Source organism: Argopecten irradians, chromosome 13 (assembly GCF_041381155.1).
Source record: "Argopecten irradians isolate NY chromosome 13, Ai_NY, whole genome shotgun sequence".
Classification (NCBI taxonomy): domain Eukaryota; kingdom Metazoa; phylum Mollusca; class Bivalvia; order Pectinida; family Pectinidae; genus Argopecten; species Argopecten irradians.
Window position 1 is genome coordinate 27,233,741 of NC_091146.1, and position 15,023 is coordinate 27,248,763.

General features: G+C 32.7%; 1 protein-coding gene across 5 annotated transcripts in view; it reads left to right on the forward strand.

Moving 5' to 3' along the window:
• The window catches only part of LOC138306001 (cyclin-dependent kinase 4 inhibitor B-like), a 637,657-nt gene that overhangs the window by 610,822 nt on the left and 11,812 nt on the right, over positions 1 to 15,023 (forward strand). Inside the window, exons 1-5 of one of the 5 annotated variants that reach the window (XR_011205754.1) lie at positions 3,069 to 3,143; positions 7,324 to 7,433; positions 10,541 to 10,652; positions 10,972 to 11,106; positions 11,694 to 11,780. The exons of the other annotated variants lie outside the window; for them this stretch is intronic. The gene's annotated coding sequence lies outside the window, so the exon portion shown is untranslated. Of the gene's footprint in view, positions 1 to 3,068; positions 3,144 to 7,323; positions 7,434 to 10,540; positions 10,653 to 10,971; positions 11,107 to 11,693; positions 11,781 to 15,023 lie in introns of those variants that run through there. 5 annotated transcript variants of the gene reach the window in all.

Sequence of the window (15,023 nt, forward strand, 5' to 3'; positions counted from 1 at the left end):
TCTCAACACCCTTGGATTATCTAAAAGTAAAACTGATATCAGCTCAGGAGAACAAAACTGAACAAATTACAGACCTACAAAATAATTCTTCGAATACCACAGAGAGACAGAGACGCCTTAATTCAAAGCCACACAGTCAACCAGAGTGTAGCGTTATACGGCTCTTTTGATTGCATCAAAGGACTGAATTACCTGTTATGATGTGTTGCCTCCAGTTTAACTATGGAAATTGAGTTTTACTATGGTTATTGTCCAGGGATGTAGAGATTGTAAGTGACTGCACATCCCCCTCTCACTGGAGTATAGAGGATGTAATTAATGTAGCGAAAACCTCCATTTTATTGTTAAATAGGTGTTCACAGATACGCTAAATTGTAAAAGACATCTTGAAGATCACACGGCAACCGCAAAAAAATCTTTAAAAATACGCCAAAATGTCCTCTCAAAGATATTAAAACATCGCCTGAAGACGGTGCAACCAAGAAAGCGCTAGCAATGTAAACTGAGTTTTTTGCATCGTTGATTTTGTTTTTGATTATATCTCATATCCCATGTACACGTGAATCTGACGGCGCATAAAATATTACAAAATGTGACAAAAGGAATTATGCCGGTAACTGATCGACTTTATTGTTTAGCGAATAAATCATATTGAATTGACATTCCGTTGCATCTAATATGTAACCACTAAGACTCAAACTCAGAATTATTTGAATTTAAATAAAATGATAACACAATAATGAGACATAATATGACACGCTGTGTTACTGCTTTGCATGTTGATGTGTAGAGGATGCCAAATGCTTAATTGCTGTATAAGAAAATAGTTATTGCATACAAACAATTCAGCAAGAAAACAACCATATGGAAATTTAAATACAAACTTTGGAAATACCGTTTTCAAATGATACTAAATATATCATCAGTTAGATAAAACTGATTTACAAAGTCGGCTGGCATAAGCTATTAAATGAAATAAATTATTTTCTAAAGTATGTTGAACTACAATTTTTACGAATTTTTGTGGCATAAGAAACATAAATTTATCCTTAGTGCTGTTAGCGTTCCTGTTTGGTTGTAATAACAGTTCGTTGCATAATTTATCCATGATAAACAATTATTTCAAATCAAATGATAACCCAGTGAGCACGCAACATCCGGAGGACGTTTTTATTAGGTTCGATCGCAACTTTGCATTTAGGTTGCAAAAAAGTTGCAAATGAAAGTTTAGGGAACGTTTTTTGAGAATGTCCGCCTAATGTTTTCATGTAATGTTTTCACAACGTCTGTGTGTTACGTTATTTATTTTCATTATTCTGGTATTTTGAAGTAAAATAACAACAAAATGTAATATTTATATGATATTTTAATGTCTTCTGGTCATCCTGCATGGAATAGGTGCGTCAACTTCCACCTAGGCTGTTTATGTAGGAGCCATTTCACGTACTTCCGTGTGCACTTATGTATGCATTTTCATCTGTAAAAGAAAAACAGAATAAAACATTAAATGTCTATGTAATAATCTAGACGATATATTTTTCACATACCGGTATGTTATTACATAAAATCACACAAATAGGATATACTTACATCAGGGAATTTATACATGTAGAACTCTATATGTGTAGATACATAATTATAATATGTTTATACTGTTATATATTGTAAACAACACTGCGTATCTTATCTTATATATCTTATATATCTTGATATGTACTAGTTGTTACTTAGGGAGATAACTCATATAGGCTATGCCTGTTGTCCAATCCTTTTTCAATTTTTTTTTCAAAATAAAATTTGTTGAAATTTGAAATTTGAATTTTATCTGTAATTAAAAAATAAAACTATTTACGAGTACAAAAAATGATTAATTATTTTTTAATTAGTTGATATTTATTGAAAAAAATATAAGGCATACTTGTATGTATGTATTACTATTTGAATAGATTCATTCACTTCCCTAAAAGTTGTTTACAACAATAAAACTGTTTGCAATTTATGAAACTATTGTCATACTTTTTCCTTACCAAATAAAACATTCCCAAGACGTAAAATGCTAATGTCCTGAGAGCGTTAGGACGAAAACGTTCTGACAACATTGTCAGAATATCCCCGACTTCGGAACCTGAATAAGACGTTGCCAAAACGTTTTACGGACGTTATGTGCCGACCGGGAAGTGGATACTATTTTTATATATTTACATTTTGCCAAATAGACTCCGTTTACTCTAATGATAAACGTGATCTGCATTATGAGTCAATAAATGCAGCCTAGACTTGGTGTAGTAATATCTATATAAATGGATGTGAGTCTTGTTTACTGACGCCATGTTAGTCCGTGTAGGAAAGTTGACATTTTAGTTGAATTAACCAGTTTGGTGAAACTATAACAAAATCTTTTAAATGTCTGGATAATTGAAAGTAAACTGAAAAGCTACTGAAAAAGCATTGAAATTTTGTTGTCTTTTCAATTGTTATAGGGACTATATTCTATCACTTTGAACTTGGCTGTTGGGGGTAAATGGCTGAAGCGGGAAATTCAAATGTTCACTCGCATCTAAATTATGTTTTACTTTGAACTAGAAAGTAAAATGTTAATATAACCATTAACCGGCGCTATTCTATTTATATGCCACCCAGATTGCATTTATGTCTCCAATGAATGCAACCTAACAATCCTTTAATTGTTAAATACACCAAACAAAACTACTAAAATGTAGGTAATCTACCTATTACCAATGTCACAATCTAAAACGTCATGTGATCGAATGTTAATAAAACGATAACACAATCATGTGGTTTATTATCTCACGTAGCGTTACTGCTGTTCATATTGATGTGTAAAGGGTAGTCAAAAACACGGGCACTGTCGGAAAATAATTTACATATTGAAGACGTTCGATGCAGATAATTTTCATATGTAAAGGTAAGACTAAATAACTGAACACATTATTTTAATTTATACACACTATATATATACTTTTAAGACCAATACCTGTGATAAAATACATACATATACAATGCATACGTTATTTTAAAACTCAATAATATATATCATGAGAATGTTTGGTAACCAGGATTTAAAGGACAAACTCACCAACTCGAGTGTATAGTACTCGAATCTGAATGATGCGATAAGATAAGTAAGTTTACATTATACTACATTCTGTAGCTGTTTGACATTGGTGTCATTTGCAACGCACTAACAAATACGCCCCTTTTCGATATAAGGAAGTATGACGCATATGCGTTAACCATAGATAAACTATGAGATTTTGTTTGTAATATATACATTAAGTATAAGTTTAAAATAAAATTAAGTGTCGCACTCTGACATGCTACACATCTATGAGGTCTATGAACTGTTTATTGAAATAAAAGCGACATTGGTTATCTTAAAGACATCATGTTACGTTTTGTACTATGTTATCCCGAGTCACTAGCTCATGGTTTATTATAAGCTATATATGTTGATACCAAACGTAAGTGACTTCGTATGTCGTCTGGGCCAAGCCACGTTTTGACGAGTATCAAAGGATAGGTTCCCAACGACTTTTATGATGATATAATATCGCAACCGAAACTCAATTGACTATTTTGAACGAATGTTTGATTTTTTTTTTGCAAATATCAATGATTGCGCATATAGATATCACATAAATATATGCGTTTCATAGGATGATTGACATTCAATTGCATTAATATTGATACCAAACGTTAAAAAAAATAAAACGGATTCTGAACAAAAGTATTAACGCGGCTATGGTGTTCTCGTTCCAAACGACTTTTATGGTGTCATTCGCAACTAAAATTCAACAGACTTTTTTTCTAATATTTGTTTTATTTTTCGCGAAGATTAATGATTCCTATACAATACGCTAAATCTAATTGAACACGCAAAAGTACAGTGAGACAATAAACAGTATTAGTGACTTATACCATTGACACTGGGTACTAATACCATTGACACTATTGACTTACTTCATTGACATAGGCACTAATACCATTGACACTAGGAACTAATACCATTGACACTAGGGACTAATACCATTGACACTAGGGACTAATACCATTGACACTAGGGACTAATACCATTGACACTAGGGACTAATACCATTGACATTAGGAACTAATACCATTGACACTAGGGACTAATACCACTGACACTATGGACTAATACCATTGACACCAGAGACTGATACCATTGACACTAGCGACTAATATCATTGTCACTAGGGACTACTAGTATTGACACAAGGGACTAATAATATTGACACGAGGGACTAGTACCATTGACACAAGGGACTATTATCATTGACATTAGGGACTAATACCATTGACACTGAGGACTAATACCATTGACACTAAGGACTAATACCATTGACACTAGGATTAATACCATTGACACTGTGGACTAATACCATTGACACTAGAGACTAATACAATTGATACTAGTACTAATACCATTGACACTATGGACTAATACCATTGACACTAGGGACTAATACTTTTGACACTAGGGATTATACCATTGACAGTATGGACTAATACCATTGATACTAGGGACTAATACCATTGACACTAGGGACTAAACCATTGGCACTAGGAACTAATACAATTGGCACTAGAGACTGATACCATTTGCACTAGGACTAATACCATTGACACTTTGAACTAATACCATTTACACTAGAGACTAATACCACCGACACTAGAGACTAATACCATTAACACTAGAGACTAAAACCATTGACACAATTTGGACTAATACCATTGACACTAGGGACTAATACCACCGACACTAGGGACTAATACCATTGACACTAGGGACTAATACCATTGACACTTGGGACTAATACCATTGACACTAGGGACAAATACCATTGACACTAGGGACTAATACCATTGGCACTAGAGACTAATACCATTGACACTAGGGACTAATACCATTGGCACTAGAGACTAATACCATTGACACTTGGGACTAATACCATTGACACTAGGGACAAATACCATTGACACTAGGGACTAATACCATTGGCACTAGAGACTAATACCATTGACACTAGGGACTAATACCATTGGCACTAGAGACTAATACCATTGACACTAGGGACTAATACCATTGATACTAGGGACTAATACCATTGACACTAGGGACTAATACCATTGACACTAGGGACTAATACCATTGACACTAGGGACTAATACCATTGACACTAGGGACTAATACCATTGACACTAGGGACTAATACCATTGACACTAGGGACTAATACCATTGGCACTAGGGACTAATACCATTGACACTAGGGACTAATACCATTGACACTAGGGACTAATACCATTGACACTAGGGACTAATACCATTCACACTAGGACTAATACCATTGACACTGGGGACTGATACCATTCACACTAGAGACTTATAACATTGACACTAGGGATTATTCAGTAAGTGGATATGGCAGATAGGATATTCTTCCTGATAGTCACAAAATGTTGCCAAAACCAGAGGCTTGCCGAGGTTTTTACAACATTTTGAGATCATTTTGTCATACTTCGACGTGTTAATGCAATTTCACAACTATAATATTCCGCCATTTTGATAAATGAATGAATTTTGATAACGAAAACCGTGTCAGCAAGACAATTTCCCATGCATGCAAAATTTCTGATATTTCAACGCAAATAACGTTAGTTGCATATTTTTTTAGTAAAAACAGTCTAGTTTCTGAAAAAATAGTATCGTATCAAGCAAAAGCAAAACAACCCAAAATAATTATTTTTCTTTGGTTTTATATTAAATCTGGTTTTCTGATTGACGAATACTTTTTTCCATACCACTCTGAAAAAAATCCGAGAATGGCGCGCTAAACACCGACGTTATTGTGACGTCACAGTATTGATTCGGGAAAAACATACTTTTAAAAATCACTAGAATGGTACATATAAACATACTTTATTTTATCAAATACATAATAAAATTAGTTAAAAATATTGATGTCACTATTTGTATTAATTTCATCGGGTTATGGTAAAAAAGTAATTGCAAACGCGAATCCACATAATTTGCAAAGAATTTAATATTTTGATACCCCGATATCTTTTTTTTTAAGTAGTGATACCAATTCTTAAATAAGCAAAGCTTTATATCCGTTGAAGTCTCGTTTCGACATCTATGAAAAAAAGTTATGATATTTTAAATTAAAATTTATCAAGTTGCCAGTTGTAAATTTTGTCAAAAAATTACATTTTTTTCTGTTAACGTTTTTATACTCGGATTTTAAGAAATGGCTCATTGGGCGACTATTTTAAAATTGTGTCTTTTGTTGTTTTGAATAGAGCCACAGTTTTACAATTTTCCACTCAGATTGTTTTTACTTAAATCATCACTATGCCAGTATCTTTAGCTCTATTGAGCTATTTTTGCAATAAATCTTTTCTGGGTTCGTGGTTAACAAAATATTGAGCATTAATGTGTTAAATGGTATACTTTTGTCACTTTATTTTTATATTCAATGGTAATTTGAGCACTTTTATTTTTCATTTCATAAAGTAAAATATTGAAAAATAGCAAATATTTAAATGGGGCAAAAAAGTAAGCACGTGAACCCCCATTGTTCTGCCTGATTTAGAAAGAATACAATTCTTTTATTGATATTCAAAATATTAACAAAAGTTACATAACAGAACTTTTTCTATAGATGTAAAATAATGGCAAAAATGGCTGAAAATGGTGCAATTAAGGGGTAGGGGTAGCATATGTTGTTATTCTGAGAAAACTATGAGTCGTTTTAATCATAACAGATATAGTTGTAAAGAAGACTATTGGAAAATAAATTCTGCAAATACCCATGCATATCAAACACCTCATTATGGAATAATGACTTTCATCTCTGGTGTATGTGGTCAAAACTGCAAAATTCGCTTAAATTCAATATCTTGTCAACTAGGTGTATTTGAGTGATAATAGCTCAAAAACGAGCACACGGACGTATGTTTTTCCCTCCATTTTCTTTTATGGTATGAACTCCTATTTCCAGAACTCTATATGAAAAAAAAACATATACAAAATTTGTTTGACTTCTCAGAGGAGTACATCCTTCACCTCTTATAAATGATACGCGTAGAATACAATCAAAGACACAACCGCAAAGGGTGTATACTTGAATCGGGATGTCCGTCTGTCTGGCTGTCTGTCTGTGTGCTTGATAAAACTTGGTACACAGAACCCTGACGTACAGTTGATGTCACAAGCTTGAGTGTAAAGTACTACGATCAGCAGGGTGCGATTAGATAACTCATTTAATGTTTTGACACAGGTATGCTGAGTAGAGTGCATGCAGGTAAACTACCGACAAAGCTGCCCCATTTTTCAAACACTGTTCATCATGACCAACGTGTTTTCATCATAATGGATCCCTAACTAAAGGTAAGAACGGTTCTTGTAGTCTACGTACAAAAAATAATTTACACCGTGATTCGATTAACGTAACCAATTATAATTACACTGCAAAATAGAAAAAAGTAGACTTTATAGGTTATATGGGGATTTCAAACAATGTCGTTTGAGGGTGTATTGGGTGTCCTATTCCATTTCTTTTTCTTGCACGGAAATCTATATTTTGGTTAGTGGTCAGCACACCACAAAGATACTGGAATCTCTCTTACATTTTTTCAAAAGTGATTTTCTTAAGCCAACATTTGTTAAATGATTTTTTAGAGAAATGTCTTGGTTACCATGTGTACAAAGTAAAGTAATGCATTCATTTCGTAACACAATTCAATCACAACCGATCACCACCATCATACTAAATTGTTATACATACCCCAATTTTTAGCAATCCACATCCTATTCAAATCCCTTTTTATTGTTAGTGCACATGCATGCATATTATGCAGGGTTACACCATGGCATGCTATGTAATGTTTTATATATAATGTAACATAACGTACAACTTGATGTTTTAAGTATTGTGAACGAGTGCGTATGCAAGTGTTTGTGTGTTGTTGTCCATTTATATATACTGTGTAAAATGTTTGAATTTTTTTTTAAAAAATCCCTTTTTATTCAGCGGTAATAAAAACAGTGTTCTGTAAAATTGGTTCACATCACAAATCATTAAAATGGATATGGTCTTAATTTCATATTCTTAAGTTTTTTTTAAAGAAATTCGCTACAGCTCGTGTCTTTTTGAAGTTTTATTTTAATACCCCACTAGTGTAAAATAGATTTTGTACCCAACAACCTATCGCTGTGTGATTTATCATTATTTTTACAGCTGTGCTACATTTTTAAAAAATCTACACAAATCCATGATAGATCTAGTCATAACCTACATGTTGAGAAAGTTTTTAGTCAAAAGCTGAAACAAACAATACTATGGTTTTGTCATGGTGTTCCAGAAATGTATCGGACAGAATAGACAGCCAATAGAAATATGGACAAATTCATTCTGAAGCAATAATATGTTCCCTGGTCAACGTATTGGGCGTTATCATAACATCTCTAAGTATTAGAGTCTTAAACATGGTGACGTCACAGGGTATCACCTGTCTGAACAGAGACCACTGGTACATGCTATCGAGTATATACCCGCACAAACTGTTTGCATCACCTTGGTCTAAATATGTAGTGATGACCTAGATAACTATAGATTAACGTATCAGACAGAACACGTGTATAGGAATATAGGCCACCTATGTTAATACATTCAAATCCATATTAAAAAAGAAGAAAAAAGATAAATTAAATATGAATATAATAGTTTTAATGCCGTATGACATTACCACTTATTGATAAAGAAATTTAAAGCATTTTTTCAATTTTCATTACGACATCACACACTAATCTCCCTTAGGAAATGATAACTGATAGAGAAAAAAAAACAAGTAAAATATTTCTCTCCACCCGCCAGGGATACGGACACATTTACGGATTCGGATTCGTGCTTAAAGCGAAATCATATCACCAAGTACACAGTGCGTGTATGCCTAGTTGCAGTGTTCTAACATATCTAAGGCTCACCATTGGCTATGCTAGAATACCCAATGTATGTTACGCACCAATGGATGTAAAAAAATTAAGATTGCCTCGCACGGCATATGTAGAACGTTAAGTTAAAATACCTCTATTAATCTTTTGCGGGCATATTCAAGTAGTTTATGCTTTAACATGTTGACATGGTTCAATGTAGATAGGAAAATACGACCAGTCGTGTGAGAAGGGCAATGACAGTATATTACAAATACAAGCATTAACATATTAAGGAAAACAGACCAAAAGAAGCAATTGGTTGAATAAAATGTAATATCTGATAATTCACAATCGTGAAATAAATTAAATGCATTGCCTATTCATATTCCTTTTAAGAGTCAATTTGTAAACAGTAAATGTAAATAACCCTTATCGGTCATGGCCACCAGAGGGCCCAGATTGACACTTGTCCTTGACTTATGATTTTAGTCAAAAAAAGTTAATCTTTAATATGATTTTAATTTTGACACTGACATGAGCTCACTACAACATGGCTAAATTATGTATTATATATAACCAATACGAACAAATAAAAACGCATATATATCCGTTATGTTGTAGTTCAAGTTTATTTAACAGAAGGTGAAGGGCAATGTGACGATCTTAAGTGTATCATACTCGAATCTGAATGATACTATAAGATAAGTACAGTTGTACTGCTATGTTATAGAATGTGTTTAGACAGTACAGTCATCAAGTCTGAATGATACGATAAGAATTCAAATTAATACTACACTAGCTGTTTTGACACTGGTGTTGGTTGCAAGGCACGTAGCGTTATTGCTTTTCATACCGATGTGTGTCGAACGCGACAAATGAGACGTTGTCGATTACACATGCGCTCTTATAAATGTATTCAGCTTTCATACTGAAGACGTTTAATACAGAACAGAATTTAAAGGCAAAGGTTAAACGTGATAACAGAACACTATGTTTTAGTTTTGCCAAGGGCATGCACGCCATGGCTAAGTGATGTTCTTTACATGACAAATCTGCTTTTAAAAAACACATTTCTATACGTTATTTACTTGTTCAAATATATCCATTTTATTAAGTATATGAGAGAATGCAGCTTGGGATTAATTTTGGGTTTAAAGGTCAACTACACAGGTCACTGTTCCTAAAAATAGTTTCTTTTTTCCTGACGATAACTTGAGAAAACAACAGATTTTTTTCAAACTTAATACAATCAGAGGATATGAAAAAATAGAGTTTGGGATTGAATTTGGTGTCAAAGGTCAACTACAAATGTCACTGCTACTAAAATCAGATTGTTTTAACAAGTTCCCGGACGATACCATGAGAACACATCAACGGAATTTGTTCAAACTTCATACAATGATAGCAACACTAAGCTTTAGTATATATATATTATAAAATGTCATTCACGGCAGGGGACGTGCGTTGCTTACAACACTTACTGTAAGCTCGTTAGAGTAACAAAGGTTTAATTTTTATATTTATTGTTGATATTTGAACTTATTTTTTTCCTTTTTCTTTAGAAATCATCAGTAACATCTCAACTTAGAACGTCAAACCATTTAAATAGAAATGTTGTGGAATCGAGTAGACACACCAAGTGGACGAGTGGAATTATAAGGACTTAGATGAAAGGTAAGATTGAACTTATATATTCTGTATTATAACTCGACGTTTGTAGTGTTCGCGTTGTAGATCGATAACGAATCAGTCAAGTCGATAGCTATGATCACCAGAAAGATTATTTGATTGCCGATACCTGTATAGATAAGATATTATCATGCATGACTTTATGCCAGATTTGTAAAAATAAAGGATATAAGGTATACATGCCGATTCTGGAAAAATAATCATGCATCATTTTGCAAGGTTTAAAAAGTCTTTTTAAAGTATGCTGATAATATTACAAAACATACAGAGCTGACTTGGTCCTTTCAATATATATACATTGTAGGCGTACCATGCCCAATGGATTGTGCAGTATCCTAATCAATCTATTCGGAATTCACTGTGCTGGTTTCAAAGAGCTCTGCTTACTTAAGCCATTTTAACTCAACGACACATACCATAAGATATAGAAATGGCTGATGTGAGTATATTTTCTAATATTATTCTTCATGAGTTCGTTATGTATTATTTTATTAAATTAATTAAAATAACTAGCATACGCGTTGACCGACGTAATTATCTCTCAATCACATGGTTCATTATCAAACTAATTAAGCTTATATATCATTGAACTTCACAGGGGGTATTAACAAAGTAATTAGTATCGACGATGTGAATATCAATGTTCAATACTGGACATTCTACAATAATCAAAAACACGCCTTAATGACAAGGTTCATTATCTTTATGATAACTGTAACATACTATAAATGTTGCGTACGGTCTATTTTCGAAAAGTTACACATATATATTAAAAGTAAATTGACCTGTAACTGAAACATTTGTTTTCATTTTTATACAACGTATATTTAGAAATAACAGTCTTTGTGGTTTTTTTTTTCAAATGAGCTCATAAGTCTTTTACATTTTATTTGCATAATATCTTCTACCTTCATGTGTTCGTGAACGTAAGTAACTCCGCCAATTAAAATTAAAAACAAATAAAATATGTCATCGACAGATATTGTATTAAAACACACTGGTACACTACAGTTAATTAATTTTTAGGTTAACAGTAGACTTCAAGAGGCGGTATTGGAAGGTAACAAGGCAAAAGTGAAATACTACCTGGAAAAAGGAGCAAACCCAAACAGGGTGAGTAATTGGTAACAATATTTACAAGAAAACAAGAAAAAGAAGCTTGCTAAAGACAACGTCACCTGTTGTTATATAAGTTTACTGACACAATTCACGGAAGGATAAAAAAGTCATGATTCCTGTTATATATCAACATTCCCAAAGTGTCATGATCTAAGTTCTACTTAATTCCAAGATATGTTAAAGTTGACACGATATTTCAAAAATTCTTCACAGAATAGTATATAAAAGTACTAAATTAATGGAAATTAAAATAAGCGAGACGGAAAGGTGCACATTTTGCGAAGATGGCAGAGAAACTTTGATACACTTGGTTTGGGAATGTTGTCATGTACAATCATTTTTGTAACTTTTTTTCATACCTTTTAAGAACAAAATATCAATTAGAAGTGCCAATTAAGTTTCTTGGCATTTTTGGATAAGGAATGCGAAGATATATATATGATCCTTTTTTATTCCTAATGATAAAATATTATGTATACACGTGTAAACTAAAAAAGAAAATTCCTCCAAGTAGAGATTAACACATATTTTTATCATAGAAATGTAGAAACTTATGGGATAGACACTTATTCAAAGATGAAACAAATTACTATAAATCAAAAATGCAACTTCGTCGATAAAGTTTTAGAATTTCTATTAATGTAACGAATTTGACATTAGTTTATATCTTTAATAAGGCAATGTCATTAAAATAAAGTTATTCTTCATTGTTTTTCTATTTAACTCCAAAAAAACATCGTTCACGCACTGCACATCGTGTAAACTTTGCGATCATTGTATATTAGTATTTTGTTCTATATTTTATGTGTTCTATACAATTCTTTATTCGTGTCGTTTAGTTTCTCAGTAAAAACAATCACGATACTTCCCAGTATCACTCGCTAATAGAAATCAATATTATCCTGATAAATTAACAGAAAATCGACTGCACTAAATGGTGATAATCACCCTTTCGACCTGATAGTGTTTTTAATATTTACAACTTTATCGTATTCTGAGATCCACCGATGTTACTATAAGAACGATTCTCAAGTCTTCCCCCATACTCTGAAAACCTTCAGTCGTTTTTTGTTTAAATTGAAGAAAAAAATCTTTTAGAACTCTTAGCATTCACAAGCTTTAGCTTGAACATAACGTTATTTGTCGACACATGCAAATAAGGTATATAAGTATGTGAATGTAATTTTTATGCATGAAAATGTATATTTTAAAGTCTTTTTCAAAACTTTTAGTATGTGTCACATACATCCTAAAAGCCATAAACAAGTAGGAAATATAAATGGCAATTACTAATGGCATGATTTATCCAATAAAAGGGTTCAATTTCTGGTGCCTCATAATAGGTTTGGTTTCATATGTCTTACATTTTTATACATACACGTATTTATTCGTTTCGAGTATAGCATTACCCTGATATTTTAGCAGGAAAGAAACTACACTAAATTATGTCAATCAGGCATTCGTCGTGATGGTGGTATAGATATCCACATCCATACGTATTCCGAGATCCACCGATGATACTATTACCACGTTTTTCAATTCAGTCAACTCTTTAGAGTTAGACTTTGCGAACGTTACTTCGTCGGGATTATGAAGCGATGAGTAACTGATTGTTTGCGTGATGCATTTATGCGGTGGCTAATATTATGGAAATAGCATTGTGTTGATGCAGTTCTTAAAAAAAAATATTAAAACAAAAATTACTGGCAATAGAAATATGTACATAATCTGGCAATAATTTATATTGAATTGAATTTTAATATATGTACATAATCTGGCAATAATTTATATTGAATTGAATTAATGTTTATTCTTATTTCACGATATAACACTGGTATAATAACTGGCTTTGATGTACGTATTACACACAAATGTGGATATCGTTAAAGTGATACTGGAACACGAAGGAGATCCAGAGGTGGTACGATTCATTTTAAATTTGTTCATTTTATCCTAAATTTGTTGAAGTTTGAAATCATTTCTTGTGTCACACAGTCAGTGAATGTTTTGTATGTGACGTCTCGATGACTTGTATCATGAGTACACTGTGACCTTACCACACAAATAACTAAGCAGTGTAAATATGCAAATGTGCAAACAGTATATGGGTTGTGTTCGAAATAATTACACAACACTCTTAGTATTTTAAGTGTTATAATTATTATTAGTTTATGTTGCCTGGTCATTTGTCTGACGGGGTGAGAGTTTAGACATCGTATTACACACATTGAACATTCGATGGTTATTTTAAACACATACTATTATTTAGTTTATAATCTGTTTTCAAGCGAGATCCCAATACGACAGTTCAAATGTCTCACCTTAACATAAGGAAGTAGGTTTTGTATGACGCATATCAACATAAACATATTATTCAGTTCACATTTTTTCCAGTACTCAGAACTTTAGACATTACTGAATGTGCTTCCTCAAACTTTATTTGTGAGGTCAAGCCTCACTATCAAATTATTGGGTACAGCCATAAATACATTTAATGACCATGATTTCTGATGTTTGACTTTGTTACGTCATTAAGATATATCGGATTGGTGTCAGCGTTGCAACATACGCGATAATATAGCTGTTGAACAATGTATTTCCTGTGATAATAAACAGCATACACATTGCAGCATTGCAACGTGTGTATGAAAAAGGTTCTTACATAACGGACATACGATTTGATTATCGTTTTATTCACCTAACCTTATAGCTAATACTTTATATTTAATATAAATATATAATAGGTTTCTTGCATAACAATCTTTATTCCCATAATATTAGCCATCACATTAATGTATCACCTCACAAATACTGTGTTACCCATTACTTGACGGTCTCGACTTATTAATGTTAGCAAGGTTTAACTAAAAAGCTTATTAAAAGAAATAGTCAATGTATGAGTGTGATCAAGCGTCAATTACCTAGTTATATGAATAATTATGTTCCACTGTTCTTCTTCATGATCAATAATTCTGAATAATTGAGTAACGTAGGCGATTTGTTAACAGTCGCTATATCAGACTAATATCTATACCAGCCGATTGTTGTCGCTAGATTTACCAAAATAATAAAATTCATCACTCATGTTATTTTTAATTGGGTTTGGGTTTTATTAGTTTAATGTCCTATTAACAACCAATGTCATGTAAGGGCGTTCCATGTTTGATGGTGGCGGAATGCTTGACTTTTTGGAGTAAAACCACCGACCAGGGGTCAGTAACTGGCAACTTACATGGA